Source organism: Gastrolobium bilobum, unplaced genomic scaffold, assembly GCF_033153095.1.
Source record: "Gastrolobium bilobum isolate Gb01-03AN ecotype WA unplaced genomic scaffold, APGP_CSIRO_Gbil_v1 utg19171, whole genome shotgun sequence".
NCBI lineage: Eukaryota > Viridiplantae > Streptophyta > Magnoliopsida > Fabales > Fabaceae > Gastrolobium > Gastrolobium bilobum.
Genome location: NW_026897694.1, coordinates 73,060 through 100,930, shown reverse-complemented (window position 1 = coordinate 100,930; position 27,871 = coordinate 73,060). Strand labels below are relative to the sequence as shown.

At 41.9% G+C, this 27,871-nt stretch overlaps 1 long non-coding RNA gene across 1 annotated transcript; it reads left to right on the top strand.

Annotated features, from left to right (window-relative positions):
• Positions 1 to 9,836: 9,836 nt before the first annotated feature.
• LOC133309368 (uncharacterized) lies at positions 9,837 to 12,426 on the top strand. Its single transcript, XR_009751308.1, has 3 exons — positions 9,837 to 10,463; positions 11,465 to 11,528; positions 12,260 to 12,426. It is a non-coding gene; the product is annotated as an uncharacterized LOC133309368 (long non-coding RNA).
• Positions 12,427 to 27,871: the final 15,445 nt, after the last annotated feature.

Genomic DNA, 27,871 nt, shown 5'->3' with positions numbered 1-27,871 from the left:
AGGAGATGAGAGCTGGTCCTGCTGTAGGCCATGCTCCACCACCACTGCCACCATCGCCACCGCCTCCACCTAGTGTTCAGGAGGAGAGCCTTAGTCACATCGACAGTGCTACTCATTCCGCTGAGACGGGGGAGCCCCTTGTGGGGATTGCTGAGGATCGTGATGTGATCGATCGTTGGCTGAATGCTTTCAGGAAGTATAAGCCACCTGTGTTTGAGGGGTCTCTGGATCCTATTGCTGCTGCGAGATGGCTAGAGTCGCTGGACAAGATCTTTCGGGTTATGCAGTGTACAGACCCGCAGAAGCTGATGTTCTCGACCTACATGCTGGAGGGCGATGCCCATGAGTGGTGGACGCACACCTCTCGTGCTTTTGAGAGGCAGGGCCGTGTCATGACGTGGCCATTCTTTGAGGAGTGCTTTCTGGGCCGATACTTTCCCTATGATGCGCAGGAGAGGAAGCAAGGAGAGTTTGATCGTTTGATACAGGGCTCGATGTCTGTTGATGAGTACCTGGCTAAGTTTAATGAGCTAGTGAAGTTTGTACACTTCTGGATGGTTCCTCCTACTCCGTTATTTCTAGCAGCTAAGTTCCGCAGGGGACTTAGTGAGGTGATTGCTGAGCATCTTGCTGGTGCTGCTTCGAGGGACTTTGGTACACTGGTTCAGCAGTGTAAGGACATCGAGGATGTTTGCGTGGCAAGCAAGGCCAAGAGGGCCAAAGTTGAGGAGAGCAAGGGAACAGATGGTTCCACTCCTGCTCCTACTTCTTGGAAGGACAGAAGGTTTGCTGATAAGGGCAAGGGAAAGCAGTTAGCGACTAGGCAGGCGCCCGGTCAGTTCAAGAGAACTGCTTCACATCAGGGGAGTTCCGCTAGGCCTCCTACCACTCCTAGATGTTCGGGATGTGGGAAGGAGCATGTGGGACGCTGTGCTACAGGGCAGTTGCTGTGCTTCAAATGTGGCAAGGAGGGCCACTTCTCTAGAGATTGTCCGTCGTTGACGGCGAGAGCTGCAGCTGTTCAGGCAGTTCCTTTGCAGATGGTTCCGATGGCATCTTCTTCGGCACCTGCAGTGCCACCTTCTGTTGGGAGAGTGTATACACTGGATAGGCAGCAGTTGGACCGCGCTCCGAACCTTGTCAGAGGTACTGTGTCTATTGGTGATTCTTTTGTGGATGCTATCTTTGATTCCGGGGCTACTCATTCGTTTGTTGCTACCCCGATTGCCTTGGGGCTTGAGTTGCCCAGTGCTGTGCTTTCTCCACCGTTGCGGGTGACTACCGCCACCGGAGAGATTTGTGATTCTATCACTATACATCGTGATGTAGCGTTTCAGTGGGATGGCCGTGAGTTCTCGGTAGATCTGATAGGATTGCCGATGGCCAACCTTGAGATTATTCTGGGCATGGATTGGTTGTCTAGAAACTGTGCTTTGATTGATTGTTGTGCAAAGCGAGTGGTGATGTCTCCGTGTGATTCCACAGCTAGTTCCTCGCCATACATTTCACTGCTGCAGGCGAGGAGAGCGCTGCGAGCAGGGGCATTGGGTTATGTCATGTTGGGAGGTTTGGTGAGTGGGACACATGAGGATATCACTGGCATTCCTGTGGTGGGGGAGTTCCTTGAGGTGTTTCCTGAGGAGATTCCTGAGTTTCCGCCACAGCGGGAGATAGAGTTCTCCATTGACTTGTTGCCCGGTGTGGGGCCGATTTCTTTAGCTCCTTATCGGATGTCGCCACCGGAGTTGGCTGAGCTGAAGAAGCATATTGAGGATCTTTCGGCGAAAGATTTCATTAGACCGAGTGTGTCTCCTTGGGGAGCACTGGTCATCTTCGTGAAGAAGAAGGACGGGACAATGCGATTGTGCACCGACTACAGGCAGTTGAACAAGGTGACAATCAAGAACAAGTCTCCTCTTCCTCGGATTGATGATCTGTTGGATCAGCTCAGGGGTGCTTGTGTGTATTCCAAGATTGATCTCCGGTCCGGATACCATCAGATTCGGGTGAAGCCGAAGGATGTCCCGAAGACCGCGTTTCGTTTGAGATACGGTCATTTTAAGTATTTGGTGATTCCGTTTGGACTCACAAATGCGCCGGCAGTGTTCATGGATTACATGAACAGGATTTTCCAGCCGTATCTGGATCAGTTTGTGATTGTCTTCATTGATGATATTCTGATCTACTCCAAGACTGAGGAGGAGCATGCAGAGCATCTGAGGATAGTTCTGCAAGTGCTGAAGGAGAAAAAGCTTTATGCTAAGCCTTCTAAGTGAGTTTTGGCTCAAATCAGTCAAGTTTCTGGGGCATGTGATTTCAGCAGATGGAGTTGCAGTGGATCCCAACAAGATTGAGGCCGTGTTGGATTGGGAGAGGCCCAAGACAGCTACGGAGGTGAGGAGCTTCTTAGGTTTGGCCGGTTACTATCGGAGGTTCATCAAGGGTTTTTTCACGATGGTTCTCCCTTTGACTCGCCTTACCCGAAAGGAGACTCCATTTGTGTGGACTCACGAGTGTGAGGCGTGCTTCCAGGAGTTGAAGGAGAGATTGACTTCTTCACCTGTGTTGATCCTTCCTGATCCTGAGGAGCAGTTTGAGCTTTACTGTGATGCTTCTGGAAAGGGGCTGGGCTGTGTGCTGATGCAGTCTGGTAGAGCTGTTGCTTTTGCTTCGAGGCAGTTGAAGCCTCATAAGGAGAACTACCCGACTCATGATTTGGAGTTGGCTGCGATTGTGTTTGCTTTCAAGATTTGGAGGCATTATCTTTTTGGTTTGCAGTTTGTGGTGTTCAGTGACCACAAGAGTTTGAAGTACCTGTTCGACCAGAAAGAGTTGAACATGAGGCAGAGGAGATGGATGGAGTTCATAAAGGACTACGACTTTGAGCTTAGGTATCATCCTGGCAAGGCCAATGTGGTAGCCGATGCTTTGAGTCAGAAATCCAGTAGTTCATCCAGTTTGCTACTTGGTAACTTCAATGTGGTTGAGAAGTTCCGCCACTTGGCAGTGACCGTTCCGTGTGCGAGCGTACTTCTCGGATTGGAAGCATCTGATGTTGTGAACGAGCTGCTAGAAAAGATCAAAGAGGCACAAGTTCAGAGAGAGTGTCTGGATTATGTGAAGAACCAAGACGGTGTGTCTTGGAATGATGAAGGATTGCTTTTGTTCCAGCGGAGGAATGTGGTTCCTCGAGGTCCGTTGACAGAAGAGGTTATGGCAGAAGGCCATAAGGATCAGTTTTCTATCCACCCTGGTGCTACTAAGATGTATCAAGACTTGAGGAAGAATTTCTGGTGGCCGAGAATGAAGAAGGACATAGCTGTGTTTGTGTCCAAGTGTTTGATTTGTCAGAAGGTGAAGATTGAACACCAGAAGCCGTCTGGTAAACTTCAACCTCTTGAGATTCCAGAATGGAAATGGGAGAGCATTTCCATGGACTTCGTTGTGGGTTTGCCGAAGACTCAGGTTGGCTGTGACTCGATATGGGTCATTGTGGACAGACTGACGAAGTCTGCCCATTTTCTTCCAGTGAAGGTAAGCTTCACTACAGAGCAGTTGGCCAGATTGTATGTTCGCGAGATTGTGAGGCTTCACGGGGTGCCCGTGAGTATCATCAGTGATAGGGACCCGAAGTTCACATCTCGGTTCTGGGAGGCGCTGCAGGGAGCTTTTGGTACGCAGTTGAGATTGAGTACCGCCTATCACCCTCAGACTGATGGACAGACTGAGCAGACTATCCAGACCTTGGAGGACATGTTGCGGGCTTGCACGTTGGAGCAGGGCTCGGCATGGGATAAGTACCTTCCATTGGTCGAGTTTTCGTATAACAACAGTTTTCATGCTAGCCTGGGCATGGCACCCTACGAGGCGCTCTACGGTAGGAGGTGTCGTACATCTACCTGCTGGTCGGAGGTTGGGGATCGTGAGTTGTTTGGCTTGGATTTTGTCCAAGATACCACCCTGCAGATCCAGATGATCAGGGAAAAGCTGAAGCAGACGCAGAATTGTCAAAAGAGCTACTACGATGTCAAGCATCGACCTCTGGAGTTCAGTGAGGGTGAGCATGTGTTTGTGAGACTTTCACCTGTCACCGGTGTTGGACGGGCACTCGGAGTGAGGAAGCTGAGCCCGCGCTTTATTGGGCCATACCAGATTCTTGGTAGAGTAGGACCAACATTCACCACGTGTTTCACGTGTCTCAGCTTCGGAGGTACATAGCAGACCCTTCGCACGTGGTGCAACCGGATGATGTGGAAGTTCGGGAGAACTTAAAGACTCCCGTAGGACCACTAAAGATTCTCGATCGTGGCGAGAAGCAGTTGAGGAGCAAGATCATTCCGATGGTCAAGGTGCAGTGGACCGGAAGGACTCCTGAGGAGTGTACTTGGGAGCGTGAGGACGAGCTTCTCCAGCAGTACCCCGAGTTTCGACCAGGTATGTTTCTGATTTTGAGGTCAAAATCCTAAAAAGGTGGGGTGAATGTAAGAACCTGCATCGTTAATTAAGGTATTTAATTAATTAATTATGCGAAATTAGGAAATGATTCCATAATTGACTCTAATAATTATTATGAGGCTTTAATAATTATAGTAAGTGAGTAATAATGATGAAAGTCGTTTTTCGGAAGAAAAGTGCAGATACCGGTTCTGCTAGTCGGTATAAATGCGTGCCGAAAAAGTATCCCGGAAAATTAATGTAAGTGCATGATAATTACTAGAATAATATGTAGGACTTGTAAAACGAGTTTCAAGTCCAAATAATGAGAACTGGTGCTGGAAACCGATACTGGCTTGGAAAAGCGCGTACCGGAAAAGTGCTCAGAAAATTATAAGAAAAATATGATAAATCTTAGAAAATTATGTAGTTTCATAATCCAAAGTTTGGGATTAAAATGCTAAGCGTAGAAATTAAAGTTAATACTGTGTGTTTAAGTGGCTTGGGCTATAAATACCCATTTTAAGGGCACATAGCCCTAGAAAACAGAATTTCCAGTGTGAGTGTTGGTGGAGGCTGACCAGAATAGTGCTCCATTGCTCTTCCCTTCATTTCTTGGCCAAGTTATCACCTTTGATGCTTGTTCCTTCTTTCTAAACACTTGGTGAGGGTGAGTGCTAGCTTTGAGACTGCTTTGTTGGTCTCTTTCTGAGTGTTGGTGGCTGTGTTGGGCTTGTGAGGGGGCTGAGTTAGTAGGTTGGAGTGTAGAGGTTTTGTTCTTGGTTGTTGAAGCTCCAAGTGGTCATCTTTGGGAAGAAAGGAGCCACCTTGTTGTGCATTTTCGTGCACTCCTCCAAGTCATAGTTTGGGAGCTGGTTGTGAGCTCCAAGAGCACCTCCAACCTCTGTTTTGAGCTTTGGTGAGTTGTATCTACCTTGAGCTTGTGTTTTGATGGGTTAAAGGTGTGATCTTTGCATGTTTAAAGGGTTAATCAAGTAACCAACTGGGGTGTGGACCTTAATCAGTATAAAGATGCATGCTTTAACGTAATTAAGTGTTAAAAATGGAACCTTGGAAGGATATCTTCACGAAATGCATTTTCTGCATTCTGTCGTGAAATATCCGGATATGTGCCCGATTAATATCCGGATATGTGATATCCGGATATGGGTTTTGAGTATCCGGATACTAGGTATCCGGATATGGGATTCTGGATATCCAGATATTGCATATCCGGATACGTCCAGTGAGATATCCGGATATTGCATATCCGGATATGGTCCCGAGGAATATCCGGATATTCTGGGATTTCGTAGAACAGTAGTTGTGTTGTGTGTACAGTAGGCTATTGGGGGTTTGTGGACCCTAGATTACTGAAGTAGAACTTCTGTTTTAATTAAACTAAGTCAGAATCAAGTGATTAAGGGCTTATGGCTTGGTGAGAAGCCTTAAGACATAAAGCGTAATGAAAAGGCGTTGTCTTAATATTGCATGCTTGTGTTGCATTATTATTGATATAGTATTGGTCTATAACAGATTGTGAATCTGCTGTGTTTGGACATTGAGCTGTGGACTCTTGGCTTTTGGAGTTAGCTTGCAAGGTAAGCTTTCGTGTCCTCGGTTTAGCCATGTTGTGGTTCCACCATGTCCCATGGGGGTATGGTTTATGCATGTTGTGTACATGTTTTTGGATATTTGATATGTTGATTGAACTTTTCATGTAATGGCTTTTAATATGCATGTGTTGTTTCGTCTTGACGGGAAGCCTGAGTATGTAGCGCCATACAAGACGGTGTACTGGGGTGAATGCAAGTGGTACTTGCACGGTGTGTAGGTGATAAACGTATATCTGCACTGTCTCTGGCCAGTAGATTAGTATTGACACACATGGCATGATTATCTGCTGCATTGCATTGTTTTAGAAATGATAAATGATAAACTGCTTTTGAACTTATATTGCACATGTAAGTGAGCTTGGGGTGGAAGATCCTTGAGGACTCACTGACTTACTGAGATTTCTAGATTAGAGATCTTACCCCACGTTTGGGGAATGCTTATTTCAGGATCAGGTAGTATGGGTACTGATGCCTCGGGCGGCAGGAGGCAGGAGCTTAGCTGATTATGTTTTACTGCCTTGTGTTAGCATGACTGGATTTGGATGCTGTTTATGTTTTCCGCTATTTATGATATGTTGTTGTTGAGACTGATCTTGGGCATGTTGCCTTATTTGAGTGAGCATGGGGATTGTCTATGACACTTTTGTTAGTACTTTTAGATTGGAGTTGTATAAACTGTTAGAGGGTCTGGTCTACATTGTTGTAGTTCCGTGACTAGAGCCACACTTATATTATCTATGTTATGAGGTATTTCAGTTAGCTATTTTATTGCAATTACATACAAGCGATGTTTTCTTAATTGATTATTAAGCAAGTTGGTAATGTTAATGACATCATAATTGAAAAGAAAAAGTAATTCCGCATTTTAATTAAGCGCAGCTTAATACGATATTATGATAACATTACCGGATATATACGGGGTGTTACACCAAGTTTCAGAGAGGTCTTAATGAGAAAATTGCAAAAAGAATGTCCAATACTGCTGTGAGGAATTTTGCAGATCTTGTGACCCAGTGCAAACGGGTAGAAAGTGTTTATAACCGTTATCCGAAGTCTGGTTCTTCGAGGACATCTGGTCCTCCAGGTAATAATAACAGGGGTGGCTACCATCAAAATAATAATAGAGGTAATGGGTTGCAGGTAAGGCAGCCTCAGGGACAGTTCAAGAGAGGAGGTGGTCAGAGAAGTGAGTTCAATGACAGAAATTCTAATCCCTGTTGTGATAAGTGTAAGAGATTTCATCAAGAGCCTTGTACTGCGGCTCCAAATGCTTGCTTTAAGTGTGGTGAGGTTGGGCATTATGCCAACAATTGTTACAGCAATACTGGGCAGGCTGCGAATCTGCAGGCCTTGCCTTCTGCCTCTACGGTTGGGCGTGTCTATACTACTAATGCACAGCATACGGAAAAGGCACCAACTTTGGTAATAGGTATAATTTTTATCTCTAATATTGATTTATCTGTTTTATTTGATTCTGGAGTTACGCACTCGTTCGTGGCGGAATATGTTGCTAAGGGGTTGGGATTAAAAGTTTCACGGATGATTCCCCCTATGCGTATTACTACGGCTACAGGAAAGGTTAGTGATTCCTCCTTCATTTGCAAAGAGGTCGGGTTTGTCTACGAAGGCAAGGGCTACACTATTGATTTAATTATCTTGCCCCTGTTAATTTGATATTGGGCATGGATTGGTTGTCTCAAAACTGCGCAATGATTGATTGCTGCGGCAAGAGGTTGATATTATCTCACGAGAAGCCCTCGGTTACTCCGTCTCCCTTTTTGTGTATATGTCAAGCTGTTAAAGCCTTGAAGGCTGGGGATCAGGGTTATATTTTCTTAGGAGGATTGGTGGGTGGTAAGGAGATTGAAATTTCTACGATTCTGGTGGTTAATGAGTTTGAGGATGTACTCCCTGATGAGATACCGGAATTTCCACCTGAGAGAGAGATCGAATTCTCGATTGAATTGTTGTCTGGTGTGGGGCCTATTTCATTGGCTCCATACCGGATGTCGCCACTTGAGTTGGCTGAGTTGAAGAAACATATTGAGGAGCTGTCTGCAAAAGATTTTATTAGACCGAGTGTGTCTTTGTGGGGAGCACCGGTAATCTTTGTGAAAAAGAAGGATGGAAGCATAAGATTGTGTACCGACTACCGGCAATTGAATAAAGTTACGGTTAAGAATAGGTACCCATTGCCGCGTATTGATGACTTGTTGGATCAGTTGAGGGGTGCCTGTGTGTTTTCTAAGATTGATCTCCGGTCCGGATACCATCAGATTCGGATTAAGCCGGAGGATGTGCCTAAAACGGCGTTTCGTTCTAGATATGGACACTACGAGTTTTAGGTGATTCCTTTTGGGCTTACAAATGCCCCAACGGTGTTCATGGATTATATGAATCATATTTTTAAGCCGTATCTGGATCAGTTTGTAATTGTGTTCATCGACGATATCCTGATCTATTCTAAGAGCAGAGAGGAGCATAGTGAGCATCTGAGGACAATATTGCAGATATTAAAAGATAAAAAGTTATATGTGAAGCCGTCAAAGTGTGAATTCTGGTTATCTGAGGTACAATTTCTGGGTCATGTTATTTCTGAAAGGGGTGTTGCGGTAGATACAAATAAAATTGATGCTGTTATTGACTAGGAACGACCGAAAACTGTTACGGAGATCCGGAGCTTTCTGGATCTTGCTAGATATTATCGGAGGTTTATTGAGGGGTTTTCTACAATGCCATTGACCCGATTGACACGAAAGGATACTCCTTTTGTGTGGACCCAGGAATGCGAGAGGTGTTTTCTAGACCTTAAAGAGAAGTTGACTACTGCTCCTGTGTTGACCCTCCCCGATCCGGAAGGTGAGTTTGAATTATACTGTGATGCTTCCAAGAAAGGTTTGGGGTGTGTGTTCAAGCAAGAAAGGAGAGTTGTTGCTTATACTTCGAGGCAGTTGAAGCCTCATGAAGAGAATTATCCGACGCACAATTTGGAGCTTGCTGCCATTGTATTTGCCTTAAAAATCTGGAGGCATTTTCTGTATGGGATGAAATTTGTTGTATTCAGTGATCACAAAAGTTTGAAATATTTGTTTGATCAGAAAGAGCTGAATATGAGTGTAACATCCCGCAAAAATTAGGAAATCACATAACTTGTAAATTAGGGGTGTGTAGCATGTCTGAAACTCGAATTAAATTCATGTGTGGAGTGGAACTAATTTAATTAGGAAATTTATTTTGATGGAAATATCAAGTGAATGCTTATATAATTTAGTAATTCAAAACCCTAGATAAGAAGAGAGAGTATTAAGTTTAATTATAATTTACTTAGAAACCCTAGTCTCTACCTTGCGGGGACAAGAAATAATAATTAATATTGTATTTCATAAGAAGGTGACCCTTAAGGAGTTATTTAATTTTGTCATGAAGGATGGGAATGCATGCCATGGATTAAATGTCAAAATAAATATAGTGTAAGAATATTTTAGGAACCCTTATAAAAACTCAAATTACAACTTGGTGGTTTCTTGAAACAACAGGGTTTCCATAAATTATTAAGTCCAAGTTCTTACATGGGCCACGGCCAAGCTTTTGTAAGTGGGGTTTAGGGAAGCCCTATATTTTCTATTCATGATCATTAGATTATCCTCAAACATAATCTACACCCTTGCTCTTCATTGGCGAAAAAGGACACATGTCCAATCTTATCTTCCACCAAAGTTGCATGCATTCTATTGGGCAATGGCAAACCTTATCCATTTATCTCTCTTTACCTCTTTACCTTGTGCGCTCATAGAGAGGAAAGCACACTAAGAATTCTGGCCACTATGTTCCAAATAAACAAAAATACAATACCATTCTTCTCTCAATCCTCTAGGCCGTGAGCTGTAAGGAGCACCAAGAAGCAAATTTCATCTCCCTTCCACCTCCTTTCTCCTCTTAAACCGTGGACATTCAAGAGGAATACAAAGACTTGGGCTGCACTGATTGGTCTTCCAATCCCCATTCCTAGCCATGAGCTATAGTGAATCAACCATCCTTTAAACAAGTTCCTCTTCTATTTTTGGTTCAGCCGTGGACCAACGCCATGGAGATTGGAGCACAAACCTAAATCCTTCCTCCTCCTATATTTTGTTCGGCCAAGCCTTAAGTCAAGGAGCTGAAAACTCGATTCTTTGAAAGGAAAAGCGTTGCACTTAAATTCTGACCCGTCTCCTTTTTCATGCAAGGGCAAGTGCGTACTTCTCCATCTTGTTCACTCTCTGAAATTTTATGCGCATAAGTGTATCGGTTACCTATTTCTTTACCTCGTCTTCTGTCTCGGCATCTTGGGTATTGGGAGAATGAGAAGTCAAGCACGAGGCTTGGTGGTTAGTCCCCTAGTTGATGGGCGAACTCTGGTGTCTATGCAGGGAGGTAAGGACCGAGCCTCAACCCCTTAAATCCTAGCTGTTCGACCTGTTTGTGTGCTTTAGGAAGATATATTTTTTTGTCTTTTACTCCTTATTACTCGGTTCTGCCGCTGCATGTAGTTAGGGGGGGCTTTGATGCATATAAATCTAAATAATCAATTATGAGAGCTTGGGAAAATAGCTCACCTTATGTGTTCAACTGCACGTGCGTTAAAGAAAAATGTAAAGTTTTGTTCCTCATATCCCATTGTTCTATTCGGCTACTGCATGTGGTTAGGAAGTATTAGATTGTCATTCCCATTTTATTTTCTGTTCGGTGGTAAAGCCATTGACTCTTGGTGTAGGGAAATCTAAAGCATTAATTTGGAACTTGGAAAAATATCCCTTTGCTGAGTAGAATATTTTGTTGGTCTGAAAACCGTACACCCATGTCCTAGAAACTTGGATTTTTTATCATTGTTAACGTTAGTAAAATTATTATCAAAGCAGAAAAATTAATTAGAGAGAGAGTCATGAAATTTGTTTTGAATTGGACCTTGCATGTGTATTTAGCTAAGGAAACAACACATTAAAAGGCCTCTAAATTTCCCCCTAAGTCGTGTAAGGAAGGTTGTGGAAATTAGATTTTTGATGCACCTTGTAAAGGGTTGTAAACCGAGTTGGTGCGCATGGAGGATCCCTTTGGATTTATGTTTGGTCAAGTTTTGCGTGCATTGATGAATCTGTATAAACACCATGTTTAATTTAATTAACAATGACTAAATGACATTGGTTGAGTTGTGTTAAAATAAAGTATGAACACCTAGTAATGAACCGAGCCTGTGTGAGTTGGAATGTTGGATTTAGCTGCTGTTAATGAAATTCTAAATTGATGAGGAATCAGAAAATTGGTTAGTGAAAGAAGCATGGGAAACCGACGGAGTATAAGTATTGGTAGCATAGAAATTAATTGTAAATTATAAGAACCAACGTTAAAATTTTGTTTGGTTTTTCTTGCTTGATTAGGTGCACATAAACCTTGAATGTGGACTAAGTTTGCTGCTGTTTGATGAATGGTTGAGCATACAAGGTATGTGTTTGGTAGTGAGACCTACTGTGACTATTAGCTAGTGTATGGAATTTTGAACTGATGCTCACATGTGCCTTATGATTAGTATTCTGCTACATGTTATATGATATATGGAATCTGCCCTTGAACTTGTCTTGATGGAAAATTCTGCCTATGAAAGTGTTTGTTATTCGGCAGCTTGGTATTATATGGGCAAGAGATATATGCTATATGAATATATGCACAATTACATCATACCACATTTATTTTTCTGCTTTGTGTGTGAAAGCATAGCATGGCATACAACATTGATTATCCATTTAGAAACTGAAGCATATATATATATATATACATGTGATTGAGCACGCATCATATAGGCATCCCTACGGTACCAGGGTATGGGACACTTGGCTTTAGTCCGCATAGGTTGCAGTTGGAACCCTCTGAGGAGCCATTAAGGGAGGGACCTCCACTGTGCTTGTTAGTACGTGCACGACGATGCTAAGAACGTACTCTTTGACGTTATATACGCATCTTGATTAGCATTCTGGCGTTATATACGCAATCTGATTAGTACTATGGCGTTATAACGCACTCTGATTATGTATTAGCCTCTGTTCGAAAAATTAAATGTTGATGCGACTGTTTTGGAATTTTGTACCTAGTCTAATATTGCTGCTGTATTGGTTTTATTGCCACACTACTGGGATTTTTCTCACCCCTTTGGGGCTTCTATTTTTATAAAATGGCAGGAGGACGGAAGAGCATATGAAGACATGACTATATGGATATTTGCTATTATGTGCTATTGTTTGGACTTTTGCTGTTGCTGTTTATTTGAGGGATGATTGTATTAATTTGAGAAGTTGTATTACTGTTGAACTATGATTTTATTACTGTTTTAAGACTTTTAGGATAAGCAAGTACCTGGAAATAAATTTTACAAACGTTTTGCGAAAATAAATCTTGACGTTTTGTTACATGCTGATTTTGAAACAGTTTTGTGAGCACTTTGCGAGTTACGTTACAAAGGGCAAACGACCTTCGATTTACTATTATTTTATATGCACGTGAAGCCCCGCGTGTCTAGTTTTTGATTATATAAATGTTACAAAAGATTTTTAAAAACGTGATTTTATACGAATTTTTAAAGATTGAAAGGTCTGCCAGGAAAATTATATTTGCAGCAACTTAAGAAATTTTGAAAGCATACTCTGATTTTTGTAAGTAATCTGATCTCCATTACAAATTTTAATTAGCAACATCAAAATGATTTTCCAGTAAATAAAATATGACGAAAGAACTCGAATTCCGCTTAGCAAACAACTCTCTTGGATGCATACAAGGGAGGGTGCTACAATGAGACAGCGGAGATGGGTTGAATTTTTAAAAAACTATGATTTTGAGCTGAAATACCATCCAGGTAAAGCTAATGTGGTGGCAGAATCCTTGAGTAGGAAGTCTGTTAGTGTGTCCCAGCTGATGTTGTGGGATAACGAAGTGATTGAACAATTTCGTGATTTGAAATTGACGGCTGTCTTTATCGGTAGTGTGGAAGAATTTGAGTGCTTACTGTAACAGCCCGTTGTACACCGGTATTGTTAACATTAATTATGATATTAAGCGTAGTTACAATCACAACAATTTATTTATATAAATGTGAATAAACTTTTTCTGATTATTACGCGAGCATTTAAAACGATAAAAAAGCGTAATAAATAAAAGTTGTGACCATAACTGTAAACTCTTGTGGAATACTTATTTTAACAAATTTTATATCTTACTTTACTTATTATAAGTCACTAAGGGGCCCCCATAAACCCACTTAGCCAATTTCTCAATCTTACATTTTTACCTATCCGAACATGGTTCACTAATTATTTTTCTGCGAACACACCTGACCAAATCAGACCTTACTCTCTAGATATTGTTTTTTCTTACTTAATTACCTTTCTAAGAAGCTATCACAAACTCAATTCCGAGCTCATTTGCTGCGGTTATCGCCGTTTGAAGTTGGACAAGCAAAATTGCCAACCAACCCCAAAACACTCCACGAATTACTGCAGAGAATCCACTCATCCAATTGCTCTCAAATTTTTATGCTACAAACTAGACATCTCAAACTTCAATTTGGTATATCATACGCTTAATTTAACTGAGAAACAAAACGGGAATTAATTTCCCAAAAACTGCCAGAAACAGCCCCTGCATAAGGGGGTTCTGGACAGTCTGTGTTCTAAAAATCCTATAGGGCTGCGTGGAACCCAGAATTTTCTCATATTTTAGCACCATGTATGGGACATCTCAGGCTTTAAAACGGCGTATGGGACGTCCCTATCGAACCTCTGTGGAGGGAAATATGCTCTCACGAAATTCTTCTAAAATATGCCAATTCTACAAAAAAAATTTGCCATAGTTTCCTTTGTTTTTCCTAAAATCCCCAAATTTGCATAAGCTCACTAGTACCTCAAATCCCCAAATCCTAGTGTGCTGTTACCCGGATGACACACCACGACCCTAGGTCAAATGGAACTCCCTCTCGGAGACCTATCCAGTGGAAGTCCGCACTGTCCGAAGGCTACACTGTCTACTGGCCAGAGACTCGGTAAATAAGTACCCTCATAAATACTACATGCATGTTCATGATGTTCTACACTACTCATATACATTTCCTACCAATACCATCAACTGGCATGGTGGAACACACAAGGGGAACAAGCCCCAGTACCAAGAGGTTACCTTAATCTGTTCCTCCACTTAGCTCCACAGCAGTTTATTTTCCCAAACTTATTACTCAACAGAATGCCTACACAGAGGACATTCCCAATTACTCAAAATTCACACAACACATGCTAATTCATAATTATACATGCATTGATCCAATCACTTACCTCAAACCACTTGGTCCAAGACCAAGGGCAATCCACCGATTCACGGTTCGGGAATCAAATCGACGTACGGCAACCTACACAACCATGTACAGCCATGAGTATACGTCAATTCCATCAAAACGCGAAAAACCACAAAATCCTCCCCTTCTTCTTGATGGTTAGGCCAAACAAGGAAAAAATTCAAATTTATTTTTCTAAATTTTCTTTCTCATTTTATTACACATCCTTAGGTTGCCAAGAGGCTAATTCAAGTGTTGTTTTTCCATTTTACGTCTTTTAAGCATCGTTTTGCTTAATAACTCACTCTAGGTTCCTTTATGACCCTAAATATAATTTATCATTTTTCATTGATTCTACCACTTTCCAACCACCACACAACCCATTTTAATACCATTCAACACTTGATATATCATCCAATCAACACAACGACATCAAATTCCTAAAACTCTCTCTATGGCCGAATTGCACACTTGGGATTTCTAAAGAATTCTCACTCCATTTTAATCATTCCACACCTCATACAACACCATTATATCAAAATATAATCATCCAACAACTCACTAATAACATCTCAACACATTTTCCAAAATCCAAGTCATGACACCTCAAAAATATCCTAAGTTAAAAATCCACATTTTTCACCTAAAATTTTCATTGCATCTATAGTTAATACACATTATTCTAAGACACTTTCATGTACAAACTTTTCCCAATTGAGCTCTCTAACATCACACATCAAAAAATCACGGTTTAGGGTTCATGAGTATCAACTACAATCAAACCATGTAAATGAGATGGAAATATACTCACAACCAAGGCTTGATGCTACCCCAAGACTCCACCAAGCAATGGAAGATCAAATGACTCCATGAATCTCCATTTTTCCCCAAAAATTCGCAGCTGTAAATGGCTTGTATCTCCCCAAATACACGGTTTCAAGGCTCAAGAGTGATACCAATGTGTTTAGAAGGTGTTTTCCATCACGATTCAAGACAAAAATCATGGATTAGGTGGAGAAACGGCTAAGTTGTGATCAAATGAAATTTTGCACAATAAAAAGGGGGAGGGGGGATGCTGATCGGTTTTGCAAGAAGAAAGGAAAGGGAGGTGATGATGAATAGTGAGGGGTGAGGTGGCTTAAGTGAGGTTTAAGTGGGTGGGTCCCACGCCACGTCACGCGATTTAAATTTCATCCTAACTTTCACTAAACGTCCAAAAATTCACAACCAATTTAGAAACTCTAATTTTCAACATTAACCATTGTCCTTTATTTATACTTGATCAGATGAATCCGGAGTTTTCCGGTCGTTCAGAGAAAACACTGTTTTAAACTATTGCGCGCATTGTTGGCGCGCTTCCCCAAACTGACTTAATTCCATCAAATATTATCAAAAATCATATTTCCTAGTTCTATAGACCATTTATAACTCATATTTGAAACCTAGAGCTCAAAAGTCAACTGGCACGTTTTACGGTGCAATCGTACCGATATTTTGGCCCGGTAAAAACACTATTCACTATTTTTTCTGAAACTTGCCTAACCACTCAATTTTTCGTTCTGAATCCATTTCCAGGGTTATTTTTACCATCTGAGACCTTCTACTCAATTTTTATCTTCCTAGGATTGCGTGTTAGCTAATTACCGTTTTGCCCTTTCTTTGTATTTTGGCCTAGTCTTTAGGATTTTCACTCATCCTTCACTTAATTACTCATTTAATATTTTAAATACTTAATTTAAAATTGCGAGGTGTTATAATCACCCCACCTTTTAGAATTTTGTCCGCAAAATTACATCATACATGTCCGCTAACGCAGGATATAGCCGAAGAATTTCGTCCTCCCGCTCCCAAGTAGCTTCCTTAGGTGTACATTCTTCCCACTGAATCTTTAACAATGGAATAACTTTGCTTCTAAGCTTCTTCTCACTGCGGTAAAGGACCTCAATAGGACCTATAGGAGTCTTTAAATTCTCTCTAATCTCAATATCGTCCGGTATCACCACATGTGATTCTTCCGGAATATAACGCCGCAACTTCGACACATGAAAAACATCATGCAAATTTGACAACTATAGGGGCAAGGCAAGCTGATAGGCCACTAATCCCACTCTTTTCATTATCTGATACGGCCCAATAAAATGAGGACTCAGCTTCCTCACGCCCAATGCACGACCAACACCTGTAACCGAAGATAACCGAACAAATACATGATCACCTTCTTCAAATTCAAGCGGTCTGTGTCTATTGTCATAATAACTTTTCTGTAGATTCAGTGCCTGTTTAAGTTTTTCTCTGATCATCTCAATCTGCGCTGTAGTTTCTTGCACAAAATTTGGCCTAAATCTCTCTTTATCACCTTCCTCAGTCCAACAATTAGGAGTACGACATCTCCGTCCATACAATGCCTCATACGGCGCCATGCCCAGACTGGAGTGAAAACTATTATTATACGAGAATTCCACCAGTGATAAATACCTGTCCCAAGCAGTACCCTGCTCCAGTGTGCAAACTCTCAACATATCCTCAAGTGTCTGTATGGTCCTCTCAGTCTGACCATCAGTCTGCGGGTGATACGCAGTGCTCAACCTGAGCTGAGTGCCAAAAGCCCGCTACAAGGCTCCCCTAAAGCGAGAAGTGAATTTCGGGTCCCGATCATTAACAATGCTAACCGGTATCCCGTGGAGCCTTACAATCTCCTTCACATATAACTTTGCTAATTTCTCCGTAGAGAAGTCCACTCGCACTGGCAGAAAATGTGCAGACTTCGTAAGTCTGTCCACTATTACCCAATTTGAATCGTGACCAGCCTGAGTCCGACGCAAACCAACAACAAAATCTATAGAGATGCTCTCCCATTTCCACTCTGGTATATCCAACGGCTGAAGTAACCCTGCAGGTTTCTGATGTTCTATCTTGACTTTCTGACAAATTAAGCACCTCGACACATACTCAGCAACATCCTTCTTCATCCCAGGCCACCATAACTTAGTTTTTAGATCTTGATACATTTTTATGGCACCTGGGTGTACAGCATACTGACCCTTATGGGCCTCAAACATTACCTCCTATGCTAACTCTTTGGGCACTACAATTATGCCCTGATACATTCATAAGCCCTGTTCATTCACAGATTTTCCACTCTGACCTTTCAAATACTTGACACTGTCATTCAGTACCTGTGTTTCTTTAATCTTCTCATACAATTTATTTTCCACCTGTAAGTATAACACCTCATAATTCTAAATTAAGTATTAAAATATTGAATGAGTAATTAAGTGAAGGATTAGTGAAAATCCTAAAGATTAGGCCAAAATACAAAGAAAGAACAAAACGGTAATTAGCCAACACGCAACCCTAGGAAGATAAAAATTGAGTAGAAGGTCTCAAATGGTAAAAATAACCCTAGAAATGGATTCAGAACAAAAAATTGAGTGGATAGGCAAGTTTCAGAAAAATCAGTGAATAATGTTTTTACCGGGTCAGAATATCGCGGTACGATTGCACAGTAAAACGTGCCGATTGAGTTTTGAGCTCTAGGTTTCAAAAATGATTTATAAATGGTTTATAAAACTAGGAAATATAATTTCTGATAATATTAGATGGAATTAAGTCAGTTTGGGGAAGCGTGCCAACGGCGCGCGTAACAGTTTAAAACATTGTTTTCTCCGAACGACCGGAAAACTCCGGATTCATCTGATCAAGTCTAATTAAAGGAGAATGGTTAATGTTAAAAAAATATAATTTCTAAATAGATTGTGAAGTTTTGGAAGTTTAGTGAAAGTTAGGATGAAATTTAAATCGCGTGACGTGGCGTGGGACCCACCCACTTAAACCTCACTTAAGCCACCTCACCCCTTACTATTCATCATCACCTCCCTTTCCTTTCTTCTTGCAAAACCGATCAGCAACCCCCCTTCCCCCTTTTATTGTGCAAAATTTCATTTGATCACAACTTAGCTGTTTCTCCACCGAATCCATCGATTTTTGTCTTGAATCTTGATGGAAAACACCTTCTAAACACATTGGTACCACTCTTGAGCCTTGAAACCGTGTATTTGGAGAGATACAAGCCATTTACAGCTGTGAATTTTTGGGGAAAAATGGAGAGTCGTGGAGTCATTTGATCTTCCATTGCTTGGTGGAGTCTTGGGGTAGCATCAAGTCTTGGTTGTGAGTATATTTCCATCTCATTTACATGGTTTGATTGTAGTTGATATTAATGAACCCTAAACCTTGATTTTTTGATGTGTGATGTTAGAGAGCTCAATTGGGAAAAGTTTGTACATGAAAGTGTCTTAGAATAATGTGTATTAACTATAGATGCAATGAAAATTTTAGGTGAAAAAAGTGATTTTGTAACTTAGAATATTTTTGAAGTGTCATGACTTGGATTTTGGAAAAATGTTTTAAGATGTTATTGGTGAGTTGTTAGATGATTATATGTTAATATAATGGTGTTGTAAGAGGTGTGGAATGATGAAAATTGAGTGAGAATCCTTTGGAAATTCCAAGTGTGTAATTCGGCCACAAAGGGAGCATTAGGGAGTTGAGGTTGTTTGTGCTGATTGGATGATATTTCAAGTGTTGAATGGTATTAAAATGGGTTGTGTGGTGGTTGGAGAGTGGTAGAATCAATGAAAAATAATAAATTGTATTTAGGGTCATAATGGAACCTAGAGTGAATTATTAAGCAAAACGATGCTTAAAAGACGTAAAACGGAAAAACGGCACTTGAATTAGCCTTGTGACAACCTAAGAGTGTATAATAAAATGAGAAAGAAAATTTTGAAAAATGCCTAAGAAGGCTGAACCTACCTAGTGTAGGAGTGAAAATTTGACGTTTTCGTGTTTTGATGGATTTGCCGTGTACTGACGATTTGTACATGGATATTGTAGCTTGTCGTACGTCGACTTGAACCCCGAACCGTGAGTCGGTGGATTGCCCTTGGTCTTAGACCAAGTGGATTGAGGTAAGTGGTTGGATCAATGCATGTACAATTGTAAATTGGCATGTGTTGTATGAGTTTTGAGTAATTGGGAATGTCCTCTGTGTAGGCATTCTTTTGAATAACGAGTTTGGAAAATAAGCTGCTGTGGAGCTAAGTGAGGGAACATTTTGAGGTAACCTCTTGGTACTGGGGCTTGTTCCCCTTGTGTGTTCCACCACACCCGTTGAGGGTGATGGTAGGAAATGTATATAGGTAGTGTAGAACAACATGAGCATGCATGTAGCACTTATGAGGGTACTTATGTACCGAGTCTCTGGCCAGTAGACAGTGTAGCCTTCGGGCAGTGCGGACTTCCACTGGATAGGTCTCCGAGAGGAAGTTCCAGTTGACCTAGGGTCGTGGTGTGTCATCCGGGTAGGAGCACACTAGGAAGTCTCGGGTGTATATGGATGGAAGGGGTACCTTGGTTGTGGTTCTTGGAACACGCCTTGGATGAGACCCATAGGCTTATATGCCGAGGACGTTGCGTGGTATGGGTAGCTACCATTCCAGCTTCGTCGTATTTTATATTCCGATATTCCCCAGTTTCTCTAAATCCCTTGCTTTATCCCGTTTTGAAAGGGGTTGTTTTATATTATTTATATGCATCGAAGTGAACCATTGGGCGGAGTTTTCTTCAGAACCTCTGGGTTACTGAGATATATCCGTATATCTCACCCCGTCTTGGGGCACTTTTTCAGGAGGTAGCAGTGGCAGTGGAGCTACGGGCATGAAGCTCGTAGGATGACTAGTGGGAGCACCTTTACCATTTTGCATTTTGTTGGTCATGTGGCCTAGGCTAGACTTAGGGCATGAACATCTCATATGTATGTAGGATGAGTTCATTAGCATATTTGTTCATGTCGTTTTGCATAAGTCTAGTAGTTATGTCATTTAAGCTTATGTTTCGATTTGAATTAAAGTTGTAATATTTGGAAGATTGTAATTTAAAGTTGAAGTTGTAACTTGTAACTTGTAAGCCAAATGTTGTAATTGTACCTTGGTTGCATGCCATCTTATGATGGAAGGGCCTTAGGCCTATTTTAGGTTTATGATTATTTGTATGTTGAGAAATTGCATGAAAATGGATGTTGGTGATTGAAACAAGTAAGGATTATAACGTAAGCTATATTTTGTAATAAATATAAACTGAGTTGGGTTGTAAGTGCCCCAAGGCATTGTTGGTCCTTGTGTGTGCCACCCATTGGATTATTAGGTACATTTGAGGTACTAGTGAGCTTATGCAAATTTGGGGATTTTAGGAAAAACAAAGGAAACTATGGCGAATTTTCTGTAGAATTGGCAGATTTTAGACGAACTTCGGCAGAGCATATCTCCCTCCACAAAGGTTCGATAGGAACGTGCCATACGCCATTTAAAATCTTGAAATGTCCCCTACGTGGTGCTAAAATATGATTAAATTCTGGGTTGCACGAAGCCCTGTAGGATTTGTAGAACACGGACTGTCCAGAACCCCCTTATGCAGGGGCTGTTTCTGGCAGTTTTTGGGAAATTAATTCCCGCTTTGTTTCTCAGCCAAATTAAGCGTAAGATATACCAAATTGAAGTTTGAGATGTCTAGTTTGTAGAATAAAATTTTTAGAGAAATTGGATGAGTGGATTCTGTGCAGTAATTCGTGGAGTGAGTGTGGTTTTGGGCTGTTTCGGGGTTGGTTGGCAGTTTTGCTTGTCCAACTTTAAACGGCGATAACCAGAGCAAATGAGCTCGGAATTGAGTGTGTGATAGCTTCTTAGAAAGGTAATTAAGTAAGAAAAAAAGATAGCTAGATAGGAAGGTCTGCTTTGGTCAGGTGTGTTCGCAGAAAAATAATTAGTGAACCATGTTTGGATAGGTAAAAACGTAAGATTGAGAAATTGGCTAATTGGGTTTAGGGAACCCCTTAGTGACATATAATAAGTAAAGTAAGATATAAAATTTGTTAAAATAAGTATTCCGCAAGAGTTTACAGTTATGGTCACAACTTTTATTTATTATGCTTTTTTATCGTTTTAAATGCTCGCGTAATAATCGGAAAGAACCATCCCTCCTCCTACCAAGGTGAAGAAGGATGCCCCTGTTGCTACTGATGGCAAACAGGGCAAGAAGAAATCTCCTGCCAAACCTTCCCCAAGAAAGGGGGAACGTTCAAGTCAGAGGATAAAGAGGGTCCTCAACAGCAATAGGCCAGAGGGAGCATCCTCCGCAAAGCCTATCACCCTCTCTGACCAGGAGGAGGAGAGTGAGCCTTTAGCAAAAAGGCTGAAGATTGGAAGGAAGTCAGCACCAAAATCAGCTGCAAAGGAAACGTCCCCAAGCAGCTCAGACTCTACATTTTTTGACATTCCATCCCCACCACCTGCTCACTCTCCACCACAACAAATCACCACACAACCCTCTCCTAGGCAACAACAAGGAGAGGGACAGAAAGACAAAGAAGCAGCATTTGCTGCAAAGACATCAGTGGCTGAGCAAGAGGCTCAGCCACAGAAGAAAATAGACAAAGGAAAGGGGATTCTCATAGAACCCCCTAAAAAGAAAGCAAAGACAGTAGGCCCCAACAGATCAATCTGGGAGGTCTTCTGTCATTCCCTGTCATCCGTCCCGATACATCTGGGGACGAAGCTCTTGCCAGAGCTTTGGCAGAAGAAGAAGGGATGTGATAGTCCTCAAGAGTTGAGGCCCATTAAGTGTAAATTGTTCCACAAAACCCATGTTTTGGTTATAAATCACCCCCTTATACCTTCTTCTTTTCATATAGAGCAACTGTTTTGAATAGTGGACCAGAGCAATGCCGAAAGTGGGAATTAAGGTAGACCTGGAGCAAATTTAACATTATCTTTTTCACATATGACTATTGGGTTAGTTTGCTTTGTTCAGGACACCTAAGGCCCATCAAAAGGAACCACAAAATGAAGAGAGAAGAATGAGTGTTGCGCAGAAAGGAAAAAGAAGTCTGCTATAGTACAACAGCAGTCAAAGGAAGCAATGGGGAGCCGCCATGTCAGCTCCAACAGAGAAGGTGGAGGTGCTGCCTCTGCTACAGTACGAAAGCAAAGAAGCTGAGCAATGGGGAGCCTCCACGTCAGCTACAGCAGAAGGAGTGGAGGTGCCTCCCTGAATCCGATACTCCTACTCACAAAGGGAGCCAAAAGCAAGGGGGACCACTTCCATTTAAGGCCAAGCTGGCAAGAAGCAAAGCTACCATTGGAGAGGATTTAGACAAAGCACAACCCTTGATGAAAGGAACAATGGAGATCAAATGAAGAACCCTATAAAAGGAATAAGCAATCCTCATAAAGGGGATCATCAGCACCCATCCTAGGACTCATTGTCTCTTTGTTTTCTTTTTTGTAAAAATGCTCACTAGGAGCTAACTTCCTCTAAGTAGGTGAGGGTTCCATAGAAGTAATCCCTTTTGTCTTAGGATAGCTTTGTAAGGAACACATATTTTATAAATGAATTTTGAGTTGCTCTTTGGTTTAATTTATTGATTTTGTGAAACCCTTTGGGCTGGCAACCTCATCCCGGGACCACTCGGTTGATGAAACACTGACAAAGGCGTGTGGAGCATTCTCAAAATCCTGGGGTAGTTTAGCCTGAAGAAAGGAGGGAGAAACACCTGGAATGGGGAGCACTGCCATGTGAATCCATGCTCTTTTGAGAAGGCAGCATGATTTCCTTGCATATAACTCCAAGTACTATGGAGTAACGTGGAGAGTAAGGCCTTACCCTCTGCTTACCTATAGCAAAACAAGGGAAGGAGCAAAATCCACTTGTAAAATATGCTACCAAGCAGGGTTAACCAAAGGGATGAAAACATGGAACCCGTAACACCTACTTGATCTTTTTCTTTCTGAAATTAATCTTAACTCAACTTCTATCACAACCTTTTCTTCACGATAACTGAACTGTGTTTTACCAGCTGATGCTCTTACTTTCATTTCGTCGACTGCTCTTAAAGTTACTTCAATTGATGCCTTTTTATTCGATGACCGTGCTAAGTCATTCACTGCTCTCATCTGGTTCAGAATGGTTAACATTGTTTAACTAGCTGCCCAGAGATTGCTCTTTGTGAAGCTTAGCTGAGAATAGTAATTTCTTTTATTGCTCCATTTTACACATTAAGTTTCCTTTAGCGCTTCTTACTTCACAACTGTTCCCTGAGGACAATAAATCTGGGGCTACAATACCCTATATTGCTTGATACGTACGCTTGCGTATAGTTGAAGAGGGTTGCTCTTAGTCAGAGTAGATTGCTCCTGTTGGCAATCCTGATTACTACTCTACACTCTTGCTCTCTGAAAGAAATATTCCCGAGCAGCTCTCGGTTCGACCAAGCAGGATGGCAATTCCTCCACTGATGGAGGAACAAGCTGTGACCATGCCCTCATCATCCAGACCACCAGTGGATGAACCCAGCACAGCACCCGTTGTGCCTTCTGCTGTTGGCAATAGCCAGCAGAAGAAGCAACCTACTTCCACCTCTACTGCAGCAATCCCCATCGCAGCTAGAAGGAAATCCCTAATTGGGATTGCTGAAATCTTTGAAATGCTGGGGGAGAAATTAGAAAAACGGTTGCCAGCCAAGAAGCCCGTTCCCCAACCTGATATGACAAGCACTAATGAAGAGCTGAAAGCTCTAAGGGACAGGCTGGCACGGCTCTCCTCTGCCTTTAACACCTTTCAGGAACAGCATAAGGAGGAAAGAGAACAACAGCTCAACACCATAAAAGCAGCCATCAAGGAAGCCAGTGTTGCATCCTATAAATCAACACTCTAAGCAGTCCAAGGAGAAATTGCTAAAGCAGCTAACTCCCTAATCCTTTCCAACTCTCTGCGCAACCACACAACAGAGCTCTTACTCAACAGGCTCATCTCCAAACAAGCTGAAGAACGTAAGGAAACCAAAGAAGCCATCAGGGCCTTTGGAACATATCTGGAGAAGAAAATCTATGAGTTGGAAATGAGACTGCTGGATGTTGAAAAACAAGTCATCCACTACCGCACTGGCAGAACCATGATGAAGTCCACCATCAACTCCATGGTTGCAATCATCAGCGATCTACTGAAAGATGCTGAAAAATGGCTCCCTGTAAATGAAGTCCGCAGATTGCAAGACCTACTCAGGAGGAGACCATTAACCCAGGAGGAGATTGATGAAGCCAAGGAAGCTGAAGCTGCAAAGAGGAACCCTTGGGACAGGAGACCTCCACAATGAAAAGGAGAAACCCTTCTGTTTATCTTAGTTTAGTTTATTTTTCAGTTCTGTTTTTAATTTAGTTTCTTTCTGTTCCCTTGTAATTAATCTTTTTGAAATGAAAAAGACTTTTTGATCAAACTGTTTGGTATATACATGCATTTTAGTTATAGTATTAAGACTGCCCAATTCTTTTGGATTAACTAACATACATGAAACACAAAGTCACTGACTAATCATGCTTGTTCTTTTTATGAGTACTTGAAAATAGAAACAGTGCAGGGAATTTAATCCTCAGATTTTTGAAAGAAGCTGATATGTGTGACTAGCCATTGGGGGAAGGTAGATGTCATGACAAAAACGCTACTGGTCACCTTAGGAATAAGGGGCCAACTCATCCATTTTAAGGTTCTGAACTAAGTACCTGTTGGAGTCAAGGGAGCCATAGGAATATGGAAACTTGTGAGCCATCTAGACCATGAGCTGATGAATCAGAGTTGGCAGGCAAAGAAACTGGGACAAAGCCAAAATGTGCTAAGTCTTGAGCAGAGAAAACAGCCTCTTTAACTGTGAAGCAGTGAATCCGTCCCTTCTGTTAAACTGTTTTAACCACCACCTTGTTGTCTCTTGATTATAGTTATTTCTGTTTTAGTAGTTTTATTTTATTTCATTTAGTACTTTAAAAACTTCAATGATTGTTATCTCACCTTCTTCTAAACAGGAAGGATCATATACATAACGCAGCGAGCAACTGTTTGCCATCAGATTGAACCTACTGTTCCTGAGGAACGTTGTCAAGACAGTAGGGAACGTTTGACCCGACAATTCATTTACTAACTTTTCTTCTCATTTTCACTCTTTATAAACAGTGATAAAACAATAATTAGCACTATATCCTCGTGGGAACGATAATTTGGGCATTAATACTCCATTTATTACTTGATGCGTGCACTTGCGCACTTGGGTTGGAACTAAGGGATGAATCTGTGTTCTGCAAGAACAGAGGAACGTCCCCTATCAGAACTTATATTTTTCCACCATCAGCAAACCACCCAACAGGAACAACGACTATCAACTGCTAGGGCAATCTCATGCATCCCTAAGATGCGGCCAATAACCACCTGGGTGCAATTCATAAATTCCTGACGGTCGAATCGCTCTGGCATCACCATCTTAGGACGCCCCACATTAGGAAATCCGCTGTCAAGGCCCCTCTCCGACAACTCGAGGGCCCTGCCAACTGGGATCCCAACAGAAGAGGGAAGAGAACCTGATACATTAGCCGAGGGGTGAGGCTCTCTGTCATCACAACCACTGTTCAGCCGCATCTCACCATCTCCTGAATCATCAGCAAACTATCCACGATCGGATGGCCCATGGCGCGACAATTTGGAGGCCCTAGGCGGGGTCAGGCGTTCATCTCTCCCCCTTTACAGACCAGACCCCCTAGTGGTAGGCGACCTTGACCCCATAGTCGATTCACTAGCTGAGAAGCCCCCTGTCATGTTTGTGGCCTCTCTGATTATAGGGGCAGTCGCCCTCTTCTCAAGCACGCCAGCTGGAATTTCTGCGGCAGTTCGAATCTTCTTCTTTTTTGGATGAGTCTCTTTAGACTTCCCTCTGTCAGTATCTTTCCTCTTCGATGCGAGACAAGGATGAGTTTGTTGGACCACGCCCCCCGAGGCCTTAAGCTTGGCCGCCGCCGCTCGTGCAAGTTTCAGTGCATCCATTGACAGATTCCCAACTGCAAGACAATAAAGACAAGTGTTAGTACAATAGGTAATACTGACCACTGTTACAAGTAATACTAGACACCACCACACCTCTGTGACACAACACTTGCTTCGAAGGCCACCGACCAAGACCTTCCTTCATCTCCACAAACCAATCTACCACCATCACCTCCTCAGGCGACAAGGCCCTCAACTCAAATGAGTAATGACCAACGGGCGTCTCATAATGGGCCCGGGTCCAGTACAATGGAATCCGGCTATCCCTACTCGTCGGATCAACAAAAAAGGGTAATTCACCCCTTCCAAGCACTGGTTCTATCCAAAAGAAAGTATGTCGCCAGTTTTTGTAAGAGTTGGCATACTGGGCAAATATCGATCCTAACGTGTTGCCCGCCTTTAACGAGACACAACCAAGCTTCTTTAGTGAAGGAGACACCTGAAAGCAGTAAAAGAACAGCCGCACAGAATATGCCCACCCAAAATACTGGCATATCTTATCGAAGACCCGAACAAACGCCCAAGCATTCGGGTGCAATTGGGAAGGAGCAACCCGTAGGTGGGCAAGTGATAAACCTTTGGTTTACCATGTTTTTAGGCTAAATTATATGAGAAATACTTCATAGATTGCATGGAATTCAAGGTTTATAGGCATTTAAGTCATAAGATAGGAAATTGAGCTGACGTCTTGATAATATTTGCATTTTGAAGGAAAAACCACAAGAATTGGTGCTAAAAGTGCTAAAGAAATCATGGCGAAGAAGTAGCGGCTCAATATGGATCAAAGGAAACCAACATATTATAATTCAAGATCCAACAGCACGCTCAAGCGCCCAATAAGACATAATTTCATCTCAAGGAGCACGCTCGAGCGCCCATTACCACGCTCGAGCGCCCAAATCCTGACAGCAACATCAAATTTAGGCAATTCAGGGCGCTCAAGCGCCCAACAACACGCTTAAGCGCCCAAACACGGACCAGACAACAAGATTTGGCAAGATTCCGCTGAGATTTAATGAAGATTTGTCCAATTATGATATGGAATTAAAACGAAAACAAATCAAGATGATTCCTGAGAAGATTGAAGCAAGATACAACGGAGATTTAAAACTCTAATTCATCAACCAAATCTCCAAGATTTTACATGAAAAAGGAAACAAAGATGAAATCAAATACAAATCTTGTATGGATTCATTGGAAGATTAGATGATGGATACAACTCCTGTGGTTATAAATAAGGAGCTTGGGGTCAAGACCAATTCACAATTCCAGAGCATTACACCAAGACTGAAGGAGGAATCCTGTTGCGGAGCGCTGGAACACTGAGAAACCAAGTCAACATCACACCAATGGAGGCTTGGGGTTCTCTTTTCTTTATTATTTCTTTTCTTTTCAGTATGCTAGAGTAGTTTTTTTATGTAGTTAAGGGTAGATGGAACCCAATTGAATTTTTATGTTTATGAATTAAATTGTCTCTGAATCTTGTTCTTTTTATAATTGAATAAATTATCTGTTTTTAATGCTTTCTATGAGTTTGTTCCTTATAGAATGATTTTGG